Source organism: Chiloscyllium plagiosum, unplaced genomic scaffold (genome assembly GCF_037043375.1).
Source record: "Chiloscyllium plagiosum isolate Xiang-an unplaced genomic scaffold, Cpla_swu_hap1 HiC_scaffold_36, whole genome shotgun sequence".
Taxonomy (NCBI): domain Eukaryota; kingdom Metazoa; phylum Chordata; class Chondrichthyes; order Orectolobiformes; family Hemiscylliidae; genus Chiloscyllium; species Chiloscyllium plagiosum.
This window is the reverse complement of record NW_028270174.1, coordinates 11,797,653-11,812,630: the sequence shown is the minus strand read 5'-3', so window position 1 is coordinate 11,812,630 and position 14,978 is coordinate 11,797,653. Positions and strand designations below refer to the sequence as shown.

The 14,978-nt window shown below is 42.0% G+C and overlaps 1 protein-coding gene and 1 long non-coding RNA gene across 4 annotated transcripts in view; one reads left to right on the top strand and one right to left on the bottom strand.

The window, feature by feature from the left end:
* The window catches only part of fam13a (family with sequence similarity 13 member A), a 223,677-nt gene that overhangs the window by 78,705 nt on the left and 129,994 nt on the right, over nt 1–14,978 (bottom strand). The window lies entirely within an intron of this gene.
* The window catches only part of LOC122539485 (uncharacterized), a 41,650-nt gene continuing 29,693 nt past the window's right edge, over nt 3,022–14,978 (top strand). The window contains exons 1-2 of the long non-coding RNA XR_015753306.1: nt 3,022–3,411; nt 9,784–9,872. This is a non-coding gene — a long non-coding RNA (uncharacterized LOC122539485). The remainder of the gene's footprint in view (nt 3,412–9,783; nt 9,873–14,978) is intronic.

Genomic DNA, 14,978 nt, shown 5'->3' with positions numbered 1-14,978 from the left:
ACCCAGCCTCTCCTTGTCGGACAAATCTGCCATCCCAGTAATCATTCTGTTGAACTTCGGCTGCACTCCCTTCTCATCAAAAACATCCAAAAAAAAATCTTCCATTATCAAGAAGCAGCTGGAACATGCTAGGTATCACTGCTGAGAATGGAACTGTTCTCTCTCTTTGGAGAGAGTGCAGAAGAGATTTATTGGAATGGTTCCAGGGATGTGAAAAACTGGAGGTGTCTGACTGGGAGCATAGAAAATGAAGAGGTTAACAAAGGTTACTCCAAATCAAGGTAGGATGAGACAGGACGAAAAGAAAAAACATGTTTCCAATGGCTGAATGGTCAGTAGCTGAAGGACTCAAGATTTAACCAGTTTTGAGAAGATTTGTAGCTCAGGTTGAGGTTCTGGATGAAGGTTTGCTCACTGAGCTGGAGAGGTCATTTTCAGATGTCCGAAGGCTCACTGAAGATGTTACTTAGTATGGTGACGAAACATCTGAAAATGAACCCTCCAGCTCAGCGAGCAAACCTACATCCAGTCAAGATTTAAGGCAGTTGGTAAAAGAATTAATGACAGCATGAGAAATAAATTCTTTGCAATGAGTGGACATGTTTTTAAAATCATGAGGGGCATGGATAGGATAAATAGACAAGATCTCTTTCCTGGGCAGGGGAAGTCCAGAACTAGACGGCATAGGTTTAGGGTGAGAGGGGAAAGATTTATAAGTGACTTAAGGGCCAACGTTTTCACACAAAGAGTGGTGCATGTGTGTAATGAGCTGTCAAAGGAAGTGATAGAAGCTGGTACAATTACAAGATTTAAGAGGCATCTGGATCGGTATATGAATAAAAAAGGTTTAGAGGGATATGGGGCAAGTGCTGGCAAATGGGACTAGATGGTACAGACGAGTTTGACCGAAGGATCTGTTCCCATGTTATACATCTCTGTGACTCTATGATTTAGAAGCCACTATCCAAATAGTCACAAATTCAGTCATTACAGGGGGTAATATTGGAGAGGTCTGGGGGAAGAATGGGGCCATGGACTAACTGGTCTGCTCTTCAAAAAAGTTAACATTGTCTTAATGGGCTGAATAGCTTTATTCTGTGCTTGACTGTTCTAAGAACAAAACAAATCACTGGGCATTCTCTGATATGAAGGCACAGATATATCGTATACACATACAGAAAGCACTGGGGATTGATTCTCAAGACGTGGACCATCTTCTTGAAACCCTGCAGTGTGCGTGGTGAAGATGCTGTCAGGGAGGGAGTCTCAGGATTTAACCCAGCAGTGAGAAAGGAATACCAATATACTTCTGAGCCACTGTGTATGACTAGGAGGGAACTCGGTTGCAATCATGTTCTGAAGCACCTGCTGCCCTTGACCTTCTCAGCAGTGAGAGTCTGGAAGGTGCTTTCGTAGAAGCTTTAGCGAGTTGTTGCAGTGTATCTTGTAGACATTACAAACTGCAGCCAAGGTGTGCCAGTGGTGGAGGAAGTGAATGTTTCACCTAGTGGGTGAGGTGCCAATCAAGTGAACTGTTCTGTCCTGGCTGAGCTCCAGCTTGTTGAACGCTATTGCAGCTGCTTCCTACCAGCGAAGTGGACAGTAATCAGTACTACTTCTGACTTGTACAAAGTGGGTATTGTTGACGGAGTGGTTTTGGGAAGTGGTGAGACGTGTAACTTGCTGCAAAATACCTAGACTCTGATCCAGTGACAAAAATGAGTCATGAAGTCTGGGAAATCAGTACATTGCATAAGTGACATGCCAGCCACTGGGAGGTAATAGAAATGTGTAACCTGAATAAACTTCAGCCGATTAAATGGCTTGATTCTGTACTTATTTGGGATTGTTTGTGACGGCAATCACATCTCAGTAGTTGTGAAATTTCAAACCTGTCCTGAAATTAACTAATACCTAGCCTTTTTTCTGACTAAATACTGCCTCATGCACCGGGGCCAATGACAATGGTGACAACACTCATTTCTGCATAAGAACTTTGTGTATTCAAGACTCAATTCAGAAGACTTGAGCCCAAAACCTAGGCTGACACTTCACTACTAAAGGAGCACTGCATCATTGGAGGTACTTGCTTTTCAGTCGGACACTAAATTGGTCCTTGCAGATGGAAGTAAAACATTCCGTGGAACTATTTCAAAAAAGAGCATGGAAATTCCCCTGTGTTCCCAGCAATTCCTATCCCTCAACCCAACATTACCAAAACTAGATGGTCTGTCCATTATCTCTTTGTGGGATCTTGCTCTGTATGATTTATTTGTTGCATTTCCTACATTACATCTCAATAGTGCTGTTAAGTGCCTCAGGAGGAGAAAGTGAGGTCTGCAGATGCTGGAGATCAAAGTTGAAACTTTATTGCTGGAACAGCACAGCAGGTCAGGCAGCATCCAGGGAACAGGAGATTCGACGTTTCGGGCACAGGCCCTTCTTTAAGTGCCTCAGGACAATGTAAAAGATACAGTGAACAAAGAACAGATGAAGCTAAACAGGCAAAGAGGTGTTGGCGGTGTACATGACACTCAAAGTCAGGAGCCTTAAAGAAGACCATTAAAACTAGACAGCCAGGTGATAAGGTAAAGTCATGCTGGAAATCGGAAATAAAAACAGAAAGTACAGGAAAAACTCTCCAGGTCTGTGAAAAGCAAAATAGAATTCACATTTTGAATCTGATGATTCTTTATATATGAAGGTTTCAAAGAGACTCAAAGTAATAAGATAGAAGTGTTGGGGTGGGGAACATTCCAGAAGGAAGAGGCAGTGGTTCAGACGTGATGGACAGTAAGGGTGGGGGCAAGGATTTCAAAATAAGCACGGTCAACTTGGCAAGGCCCAAGGAGACACAACTGGAGTTAAGTTCAATGGAAAGGAGTTGGTTGGAGGTACCAAGCCAGCAATTTTTGAAGATTTGGCTCGGGTTTCAGCACCAGAGAGAACACAGTGCTTCACAGAGAATGGAAACAGCCTTGGAGCTGGGGATAGTAGTTGAGCAGGAGGGTCTTTAGAATGGTTCCGAAAACTATTTTTCTGGATCAAGGTACATAAATCTTGTGAAAGGAGAAGATTTTCTGTTCTACAGGTAAAACATGTCTCTCCTTCAGGAGCAAACATGTTTGTCAGAATATGATCCCTTTAAGAAGCTAAAATAGCAATCTATCAAAATGAAGGCACGGAGGGTCTATTTTTAAGTTTTCCAATGAGAAGCTTAAAGGTCGACTTGATTTCTTCCCTATTTAAAGAAGAATTCCGTTTCTCAAGTGTTCTAGTGAGGATGAGAATCCAGGATTCAGCCCATTAGTCTCGCATGGTAGGTTCCTTGTGAGCAACATTTAATTCCAGTTCATGTGCCAATCGCCTGTGAACAGGAGCAGCATCACAGTCTTTTCAAAACATGGAACGGTGAGTTGTGAACTGGGTCAGCTTTCTCTTACTGTTCAATGTGAAACCTCAATACCTTTGGACGATTTTCAGATCAACACTATGGCACTCTTTTTTAAAATTTGGAATTTCCGAGTTCTCCGAGCAAAGCCACATGGATAAGAAAGGTTACCTCTTTTAGGTGTTTGCTGTGACACAGTCGGTACCATTCTTGTTTTCAAGTCGAAAGGTTGTGGGTTCCAGCCCTACTCTAGTAACTTGAATGTAAGATGCAGTTCAGTATCGAAGGAGTACCGATGTGTTGCCTTTTAAAAAATTCATTCACGGAATGTGGGCATCGCTGGTTCGGCCATCATTTAGTGCCCATTCTGAGTGGCCCAGAAAACAGTTAAAAGTTAACCAGATTGCTGTGGGCCAGACTAGGTAAGGATGGCAATTACCTTCCCTAAAGGGCACTAGTGAACTCAGATGGGCTTTTCCCCCAACAATCAATTCACGGTCATCATTACACTCGTAATTCCAGATTTCCATTGAGTTCAAATTCCATCTTTGTTCGTGGTGAGATTCAAATCCAACTCCCCAGAACATTCCCTGGATCTCTGGATTAACAAACCAGGGGTAATACCATTGCCTCCCCTTGGATACAGTGTTAAGACTTGCACTCTCAGGCACAACATCATCAAAAGGTCATGTCACACAGAGTGAAAATGAAATAAAAATACTTTGCCTTTTGCAAAAGTAAAATACCCGAGGAGCACAAGATCCAAAATGAAAATAGGAAAATCAAGGAAATATTCAGGCTGCATCTGTGGAGAGAGAAACAGAATTAACATTTCACGTCATGTCCTTTCACTCTGCTTTTCCTCTCCATAGACATTGTTAAACCTGTGCATGTCCAGTGGTCTCTGTTTTAATTAGGTTTATGGTGCAGCTTTCATGAACTTAGGACAGTCTAAAGGACTTTTGCAGAACTACTTTTGAAGGGTAGTCATAAAGAGAAAACAGGCCGGTGAATTTGAACACAGCACAATTTCATGAAAATCAAATGAGATAAATGACAAGTTATCCTGTCTGAGTGACACTGGTTGAGTGATATATATTGACCAGAACAGCAGGGATGATTCCAGTGCAGTCTGAGATGGTTTACGTTCGTTTGAGAATGTGCATAAAGCCTCAACCAACCAACAGCACTTCCAGTGGTGCAGGAGCCTGTCAGTATTGCACAAGAATGACCTTCAATAAGCCTTGACCCCTGTCTGGTTCTGAGGCTAGAATGCTGTCCACTGACACACAGCTGACATCAGGGCAAAGACTTAGTGTCAGGGTTCCCAAGTAAAGACCAGTAGTAATAAGAAGACAGTACAGAGGGCTGGAAATGTTTCCTGAGGTTCGACAGGCAGCTTGGAACTTGAAATCCCTGTCTGCTTAGCTACGATTTTAATTGTCTCACCACTAGTGGTCGTTCTTTCTGCTGCTGAGGCTCTGAACTCTGCAATTCCCTCCCAAAACTTGCTTCTCTCCTGCTTCCTTTCTGCCTTTTAAGGGGTTAGGGTCCCTCAAGCCCATTCCATCACAACTGATCCAAAATTATTCACATCCACTTTTCTGTGTTGTTCCCATAGCCCTTGATTCTCTGACTGATCAAGAATCTACCTATCTCAGCCTTAAATACAAGAACTCTACCACTGTATCTCTCTGTGGCAAAGAGTTCCAAAGACTCTCAACCCTCTCAGAGAAAAAATATCTCCTCATCTCAGTCTTAAATTGGCACCCCTTCATTCTGAGACTAAGTACTCTGGTCCTTGACTCTCCTCTCAGCATTGTTGTAGAAAATCAAACTCAACTGGGCTGAAATGAATCACTTGTCAGATTCTGAGACTGAACTATCACAAATTCTGAAGACACTCGCCATTGTTTTCAATAGGGATCTTGGAAATATGGAAACTATCTCTGTCAAATTTGAAAATCAAGGATAAGATGCAAGCAAAATTCCTATCCCATTCCTTATCTAAGGAAGGAAGGATATAGAGAGAGTGCAGCAAAAGTTTACAAACTGATTCCTGGGATGGCAGGACTGATGTATGAGGAGAGATTGATTGGTTAGGATTTTATTCCCTCATGTTTAGAATCTTGAGGGGGAGAGATCTCATAGAAATCTATAAATTCTAGCATGACTACAGCCCTCAACAATTGTACCAAGAATGTACACAAAGTGGTGCCTTTAAGGGTTGTATCAATGAGAACGTTCAGTTAAACGGTAAATTCTGTGCTGTACTGTTCTATTTAGACAGGTTAGATGCAGGAAGGATGTTCCTGGTGGTGGGGGAGTCCAGAACTGGGGAGGTGGAGGGGTGAAATATTTTAAGGATATGGGGTAAACCTTTCAGGACTGAGATGAGGAGAGGTTTCTTCACCCAGAGAGTAGTGAGCCTGTGGAATTCACTGCCATAGAAAGTGGTGATGCCAAAACATTATGTCTTGTTAAGAAGGAGATAGAGAAAGCTCTTGTGGCTAACGGGCTCAAGGAACAAGGCGAGGAGGTGGGATTTGGGTACTGAGCTCAATGATCAGTCATGATCATGCTGAATGGCAGAGCAGACTCAAGGGCCGAATGGTCTACTCCTGCTCTTATCTTCTATGTTTCTATACGTATCAATAAAATTCCTCTCCCACTTGTACAGTCACATGGATATGGGCCCAACTTGTGTCTTTCTTCATATGATAAACCTTGCATCCCAGGTGAAGCACTCAACAATTCTTCAAGGTGGATCAGCTATCTGTTCCAGTGCACACGCGGACAATTAGACAGTGTTTGTAAAAACTAATAACGTAATCTTAGGTTTACATGATTGGCAGAGAAGGTGACCCGCCGACTATTCGAACCCCACAACCAACTTGGGCTATAAGGCCTGATGAACTGAACGCTGAGGAACCCAAAACTGGAACCGTGGGTGTTTACAAACAGCAAAGATCAGCACAGAAAACAAACCGCAAGTCCAAATTAATCCAATCTGGACATTGTTCAATCCAAATCCTGGCCTGACCAGTTTGGGGATTTTAAGAATAGTGTTTCATTGGTAACTGCTTTGTTTCAAGGCAGCAAATTTCCATGTCAATATTGCTTTTGAGTCTGGCCAATGAGATTGTGTTTGTTCAAATATTTTGTTTGCAAAAAGATTTGGCATGTGTTATCCAAAGTGTTGAAAAACAGAGTCAAGGCCTGACACTACCCTTTTTCCAAAAGATAAGACCTGAAATTGCTGTATGCATTTACAGTGCTTGGTAATTTACAGCTAAATTGTGTGCCAGGTTATAAACAATCTGATTATTGTCTAACCATGGACTGTGCAGTACTCATTTCTGGGAATAAAGTTTAATCTCTACAAGCCTGCTGCAGATTTGTGAAGATGGTCATTGGTGATTGTTAAATTGCTCACTGTTTCAGAGCATAAACCTTACAACAACCTTTCCCAGGCAGCTGTATCCTGAAGGGATGGTGGAGGTAAACTCAAAATAAGTTTTGAAAAGGGCATTGGATGTAGACTTCAACAAAAAGCAATTAAAAACAATTACATGGCAAGGACAAAGGGATTGGGACTTTCAAAGAGGGATTTGAACACCATACTCACTCATTGGAAAAGGTCATGAGGTTGAGGCGCCGGTGTTGGACTAGGATGGACAAAGTTAAAAATCACACGACACCAGGTTATAGTCCAACACATTTATTTAGAAGTATAGGGTTTTTGAGTGCTGCTCCTTCATCAGGTAGCTACCTGGTGTTGTGTGATTTTTAACATTGGAAAAGGGGCAGGGGCAGGGTGCATGTCTCTGCAAAGACTCTGGAATCTGACCATTCCCTAATGGGTTCAAAAAATGAAAGCATTATAGACAAATCTTGGCCAATAGTTTACCTCTCAAACATCTGTCACTTAAAAAAAAAGAATCCTGTATTTAATCTGGTCATTATCTCATTATTTGTGGGCATTTTCCTAACTTTGTAACAGTAGTTCTGTGTACCCTGAATCCAACACTGTTTCCAGTAGCAAGAACTCAGGCCCGATTAAGAGCGTTCTGATCAAGGACATTGTTGAAACATCCTTGTGGGCCCAGTGGAGGTGGTGGGGAAGCAGGGCGATCCATCCACCCCACTGTCTTAGGTAACCTTGCCGACAGTTGTCCACAACACTTCACTCAATTAGGCGAAAGCGAGGACTGCAGATGCTGGAGATGTAGAGTCGAGAATGAGGTGCTGGTAAAACATAGCTGGCCAGGCAGCGTCTAAGGAGCAGGAAAATTGATGTTTTGGGCAAAAGCCCTTTAACAGGCCTTCCTGATGAAGGGCTTTTGCCTGAAACGTTGATTTTCCTGCTCCTCGGATGCTGCCTGACCTGCTGTGCTTTTCCAGCACCTCACTCAACTAACTGAACCCCTCGTCCCCAAGCCAATGTCCTGTCCCTCCTCGCCACCTCTCATGCCACAATGGCTTCTGATAACTGGAGAATTCCTACTATTTAAGGAATGTCCTACTGACCTCCCCCACCTTCTTGCGAGTATCTTAGAATCGTTGATCTCTTTCCGCAACTATGGGAACCCTGATTTGTTCTCAGTGTGCGTCAACAAGGACTGGTTTCATATACAAGGATTCAGATCTTTAGTTTCACGTGTGATGGAGTGTGTAGTAAACAACATTTTCTAAAACCAGCAAAGCTCACCACTAGTTTGTAGGATAAAGGGTGAGGCTCTTTTTGTTTTTGCTTATGTATTGGCAGTACGTGATAATTATTAACCTGATATAACCACTAATCTGGTTTACAAAACAATCAGGGACTAAAGAATAATGCACAAGGTGTTTGGACAGGGTAGTAGCTCAGCATTCTTAACATTTACAGTAGTAACCACAATCATCATTAGAAATAGGACTTTATCCGTGTCTCATAGCAACTATTGATCTTGCTCAGGCTATGCAGATAAAAATACCCTGAAGGAATGTTTACCAAAATTAAGTTTTGACCAAGTGCTTTAAAAAAAATTTTTCATTTCTCCAATTATAAGAACAAAACACATTTCAAATAGCCTTTAAACTGGAAAATGCCTCTCAGCGCCTTGTGGAAAGGGATAAGACCATGAGATATAGGAGCGGAAGTAAGGCCATTCGGCCCATCAAGTCCACTCTGCCATTCAATCTTGGCTGATGGGCATTTCAACTCCACTTACCCGCATTCTCCCTGTAGCCCTTAATTCCTTGTGACATCAAGAATTTATCAATTTAATTAAACATGAATTGAGAGAGGGATGGACAGCAGACCCCACTATAGACTGACAAGTCAGAAATATAGGTTTTGAGAGATGCTATAGAAATGAATATTGTTTTATATCCTATCCCATCCCCTATGCACACATGATGTATACATTGACACATAAATACACACGTTAACACACACACATACGCACAGGCATAAGCACACATATCAAGCAAGCCATACAGTACACATAGACACAGAAACATGTAGACCCATACAGACAGACAAGACACAGACACACGTAGACAGATACAGGTGCACACTGATATACACAGACATATATAGGCACACAGATGCAGACATACAAACACACAGATGCAGACTCAAAGACAACCACAAACTTACACAGACAGACACACATAAACACTGACAAACACAGACGCTGCCGGAACTTTATGTGCACTACTCTTCAAACTTTGCTTAATTGTTGTGACAAACCTTCAAATGGGCAAAGGCACAGTAGCTGAGCAGTTTATCGAAGAGGTTTCAGGGAGTCAGGGTGAGTGGTGAACATGATGTCACTGATGATAAGCGAAGGTGGTTGGGGAATACACTAAGGTCAAAGTTAAATGATATATATATATGTGTGTATGTACGTATGTGTGTGTGTATAATATGCATGAATGTGCATGTGTGTGTGTATGTCTCTGTTCAAGTATGTGAGTTTGTGTAAGTGTATGTGCATTGGTGAGTGTCTGTGGGTGTGAGAGTATGTATTGTGTTTGATGTTTGCATTAAGTGTTTGTGTGTACACTAGTACATGCGTGTTGTCAGCGCCAACGTCTGAGTATGAGTGTGAGTATAACTGTATGTTTGTTTGTATATGTGTGAGTGTGGGTGTGTGTTCCTGAGAGCGTATGTGTGAGGGAGAGTGTATGAAGAAGAGCGTGTTTGTGTATGTGAAAGAGAATATGTGTGTGTGAGAGACAGTGTGTCCGTGTGTGGATGTGTGAGGGTATGTTTGTGTGTGTGTTTGAGTTTGAATATGTATTTGCGTGTGAGTCTATGAGTTTATCTGTATGAATTCGTGGGAGTTTCATGGTGTTGGGTGTACAACAACTTACATATATATGGTACCTTTAATTTCCCACAGAGCTTAACAACAACAGAATCAAGACAGAAACTGACACCCAACTCAAAGAAGATGTGAGAACAAGTGATCAGGGTTTGGTCAAGGCATAGGTATGAATGAGAGTGAAAGATTGAAATAAAAAGAGCTGTTTAGGGAGGAATTTCCAAGATTTGGCGCTATCAGGATGAAAGCATGGCCACAGTTGGTAGAGGTTGGAGAATGAGATAGTGCAGAATGCTTTACTGCTGGAACAGTTTCTACAGCAAAGGCGAGCATAGGCAGCCTTGAACACAGCAATGAGAATTTGTAAGTGCAGACATTCCTGGACTGGGAAACAATGTAGTCAGTGAGCACAGGGGCGGTGGGTGGAGAGGGCTGCAGAGATCACAGGCTATGGAGGGATTTAAACACATAGATTTGAAACTGAATTCTTTGTGTGACTCAGAGCCAATGTATGATAGAAGGAGCATGAATGATGAAAATATAGAGCTTAATATAAAAGAAAATAAGTCCAAATAAGAGTTTTGGACTTATTGGGATTTATTGGGGTTGGGGTTAGTCATTATTTGATATCACACAACAACCAGAAAGGATTTCACATCCAGGAAATAAGTATCATTCTGAGATTCCAAATGAAAATAACATTCCTGACTGACAATGAGTAATCTCCAAACCCACATTTTAAGGATTAGTTCTTTAATTTGTAATGTTTCATTACAGTAAAGGAATTCTAAGCAAAACACTGAGGAGAAACGTAAAATTTTAAAAATGCTAGTTGGTATTTAGTACTCTCACAAACCTAAATCTACTTGATGTAAAAGTCTTTCCAGATTGGCAGTCTTCTAAACTTAGACTTGTTCTATATATGTCACTCGTTCAGTCAACAGACCCACACTGGTGCAACCTTCTATCAACAACTTTTATCAGATCTATATATACAGAAATAGGTACCAACTTAACTGAAAGCAGTCTGACCCAAAGGTTAGGCAGTGTGGGAGTTGTTTTTATCTGTTTCTGGCATTGCACAGTGATAGAGTATTATACAGATTAGAGACTGTTATGCCTTTGATGAAAGTAGGACTGTCAGCAATCTCACATCGCCAATGTTTTGTTATTTATGAAGCAATCCTGAATAGTTGTGGAAGGTTAGCTGAATTTTAATAAATCTAGAAAAGCAACCGTGGGGAGTCTGGACCACTGCACCAGAGCTGGTACAAACTGCAGGCAGATAGTAGTGAGAAAAGAATTGGATAGTGAAAAAACACAGATACATATACACTTGCATAGATACACGGATATGCTTAAATACATGGATACACATAAATATATGGACATATACATATATTAACACAGACATACATGGACACAGATAAATATGCAGATATAGAGGTGCACAGATATAGAGATTTTCGCACACGCAGAAATACATAGAAACACACACATTGAACATACACTCAAAAACAAACAGGATTTGCACACATAAGCATACAGAGACACATACCCATGCAGATATATACAGATAAATACACACATGCACAAACACAAAGAAATAAATAACTAAACAAAGAAACACACACATCAAAACAGACACATAAACATAGATACACTCAGAAGTAAACACATAAGCACTGTTAATACACAACACACAAACACAGAAATGTACAAATAGGAAAAGGTACAGAAAGATACAGAAAACAAAAATATGTATATACAAACACATAGAAACACACACAAACCAAACATAGATACTTGCACACATACATGCACATGCATTGCACACAGAAACATACACTCGCATACATTCAAGAACACAATTCAAATGAGAAATTAATTAAAAATATACGACTAGAAACCTGTCAATTATCTACAGTTTGTGAGTACTTTTACTCAATGATTGTGAGGTATCCTAGCAGCAGGAGGGTCAGTTTGTGCAAAGGCTTATGAACACATTCAGCGAGGTGCCAAAAAAAATCCTTAATAAGATTCACTCACGATGGTCAGGTCTGAGCAAATCAAAGCCAAAGCCCTTCACCCATCAGCCCCAGCACCTTCCAAATGGTACTGATTAAGTTCCACAATAAACTGAGCTCTCTGTGATGAAAATGGTCACTCAAAAACTACATAAAATAACAGAGAATGCATTACACACAGAGATAGGCCATTTGGCCCAAACAGTCCATGACAGTTTTAAGTTCCACTTGAGCCTCATTTTAATCTTCTATCTCCAATGTTATCAATTTCTATCCCCTCTTTCCTCATATCCATATCCAGCTTTCCCTTATGTGCATCGACACTGTTCCCTTCAACCCACCCAATGGTAGTGAGTGCTACTCAAGGGCTTTAGAAACCTGAAACAACCTTGTGGATGATGTCACAGAACTGCTCCTCACTGGGCATAAATGGCACAGTGTGGGCAGAGTTAGAGAAGGGAGTAACACAAGGAGAGGTAGGCAGAAGCCTGATATTTAGCTCTGTGAATGTTAGGAACATGTAGAATATGCAGCGTAGACCCTCTAGTATTAGGTGATAGAGTTCATTGAATCATCTTTTAATAATATAACAGTCAGGAATATCTGCCAGGTATATTTTTGAATGTTGTGTTCTGTATTATGTAATAAATGGTGTTATAAACAGTTGTTGACCTTGCCTTCTCCTCAAGCAGTTTGTCTTGAACTGAAGGTCAGTAATCTGGTCTTGAAACATAATAAATGAGTGAGTTCTGTATTCTCTCCACTCTCTGGCTGCCCAGTCAGGCCAGATTATGACCTGGGTCCATCTTGGTCTGCTCCCACTCTTAAAACCCCATCTGACCTGCAATGACTCCAAACCCCTCAGCAGTTACAAATGTTCCTTGGTCCACCCAGAAGAGGGTGGGTTCACCACTCAGAGGTGAACCTGCCTCCCGATTCCATGAAAGTCCAGCTCGGAAAGTTCAAAACATTAAGCTTGGTAAATAATGAAAGTGACAATCCTTTAATGGTCAGTGATGATGGCTAAACAAATCTGTGACAGTGAACTGAATTGAACCATTTACTAAACAGGAACCATTCATGATTGTCTATGTTCAATTTTGTTCATCTTAATGATGTTTTTACTCCAATTGACTGACATATGCAGTGCCTGTAATTTGAGTTACCAACTCCTGCGTCAACAGTCTTGCTACAAAGACACATGCTCCCTTGTGTAAAGGCAGCTAATCCTCTGCCAGATGATTATGTTCGTTTCTAAACTGAATTCTAAAGGGTGTCACATTCCGGTTGAATATCAGCCAGAAGGTTGGGAGTGGAAGAGGGAGCTGTGGACTAGTGTGTAGTGTGTGGGAGCCAGTGCGGAGTACTCCCTCAGGTTAGCACAACCTCATTAACTTACCAAGGTGTCATTGACGTAGCTTTAACTATCGGGGTAAGAGCTGTTGCAAGCAGGAGTGACTGGCATCTCAGTGGGCAAACATCATGGCATGGATAACAGACGCTTGATATTGGGCATTTACTGATGTAAGCCCTCAGGGGACTTACAGAATCAGTTTGTTCAATTAAGTGACCACTTGATCGCTGACATGAGCCAGTGTGTACAGCGCACTGGAGACAAGTCACTGCGATAGGCCGGCGCGGTTAAGTCTGAGCATTCGAAATGCTGCTCTATTTTTAACTTTCAGCTGCCGTGGTGCGTTTTACATTACTGCAAATACATAAATAAACAGGCAGTCATGCTTCAATGCCTGCACCATGGACAGTAAATATCAATCAGTTGCTGCCACCTGAAAGATATGCAGAAATGCAGTGGGCGAGCACACCATGTACTTGCAAACCAGATTTCAAATAAAGAAAAAGCACTCAGCCAGCCCCGGCTACAGCACGGGGAATCTCTGCTGTGCTAGTTCAGTTGGAAAGTTCCAGGGAATGTGGGAGCTGGTAAAGTTGACTGTGAAACTGAAGGCAAAAGCAACCAACATTCACCTCACACCTTCCCTGCACAGAGGCCTGGGCTTAAGAAAGGATGTTTGGAGCATAATGGGGTGACCACAGCTGCTCAGCACTGGACGTGGATAACGTTCCTGGAAAAATCATCCAAACGTTATGCCAAATGCCTTAAAAGTGGGCGCACTTTGGCAATATCTACAAGACATGGTGCAGGGCCAGCCTGGCTTCTTCATCAGCTACACCCAAACCTCTAGCACCTAGAAGAACAACAGATGGGTGGATGCATCACCTCCCAGCAGCACACCATTCAGCTTTAGAACTATAGTGCTGCCTCTTCACTGTCACTGGGCTGAAATGCTGGAGCTCTCCCTAGCAGTATGGAGTTGAGTAAACTGGAGCAAAAAGGCAGCTCCCTCATGTCAGTTGACGATGGACATTAAATGCCAGCAGCATTCACCATCCAAGAACAAATTTGACGAAAAGGATAGGTGATTCATAGAGACTGCACCCATCCAGGGAAAACTTTCCCCTTTGTTGCTTGGGTTATTTTCATCGATACTGATATGCTTTTACCTCAGAGGCAATTAGAGCTCAGCTATGATTTCACAAGCCAGGAACCCCAGAGGAGAACTGTGTTTAAAGGAAGCACACCTTGGGGAATTGCTGGCCTCCAGGAGTCAGTGACACAATGGGATCATCGCCTCCATGTTTGAGGTGCACTTGTGGCAGAATGCTGTCTGGGCTTGAGACCCTGGAATGAAGTCCCATCTTCCCCAGAGGTGTGCGATAATATTTCTACAGAGATTGGTCAAAAACACATCTTTTGGGATTGACTGAGGGGCAATATGGTTGAGATGTATGAAATTATGAGGGGCACAGACAGGGTGGACTGGAAGGTATGTTTCCCCTTGGTGGAGAGATCAGTGACATAGATTTAAGTCAAGGTGCAGGAGGTTTAGAGAAAATTTCACTCACAGGACAGTGGGAATCTGGAACTGCCTGTAAGGATGACAGAGACAGAAGCCCTTATCATGTTTCCGAAGTGTTTTGATTTCCGCTTGTGATGCCAAAGCCAAGGATCAAGTGCTGGAAACTGGGATTAGAATAACTACATGGTTGCTTTTGACTGAAGCAGGTTCAATGGGCTGAATGGCCCTTTTCTGTGCTGTAGACAGCTCTGACTCTACAAGGGCACATTGTCCAAAGAGCAAAATAAATCTACAGCTCATACATAGATTGTGGCTGTGAACCTTTCACCTGGAATCCCAATGTGGTTTTAAGGTCAATACTTTCTAT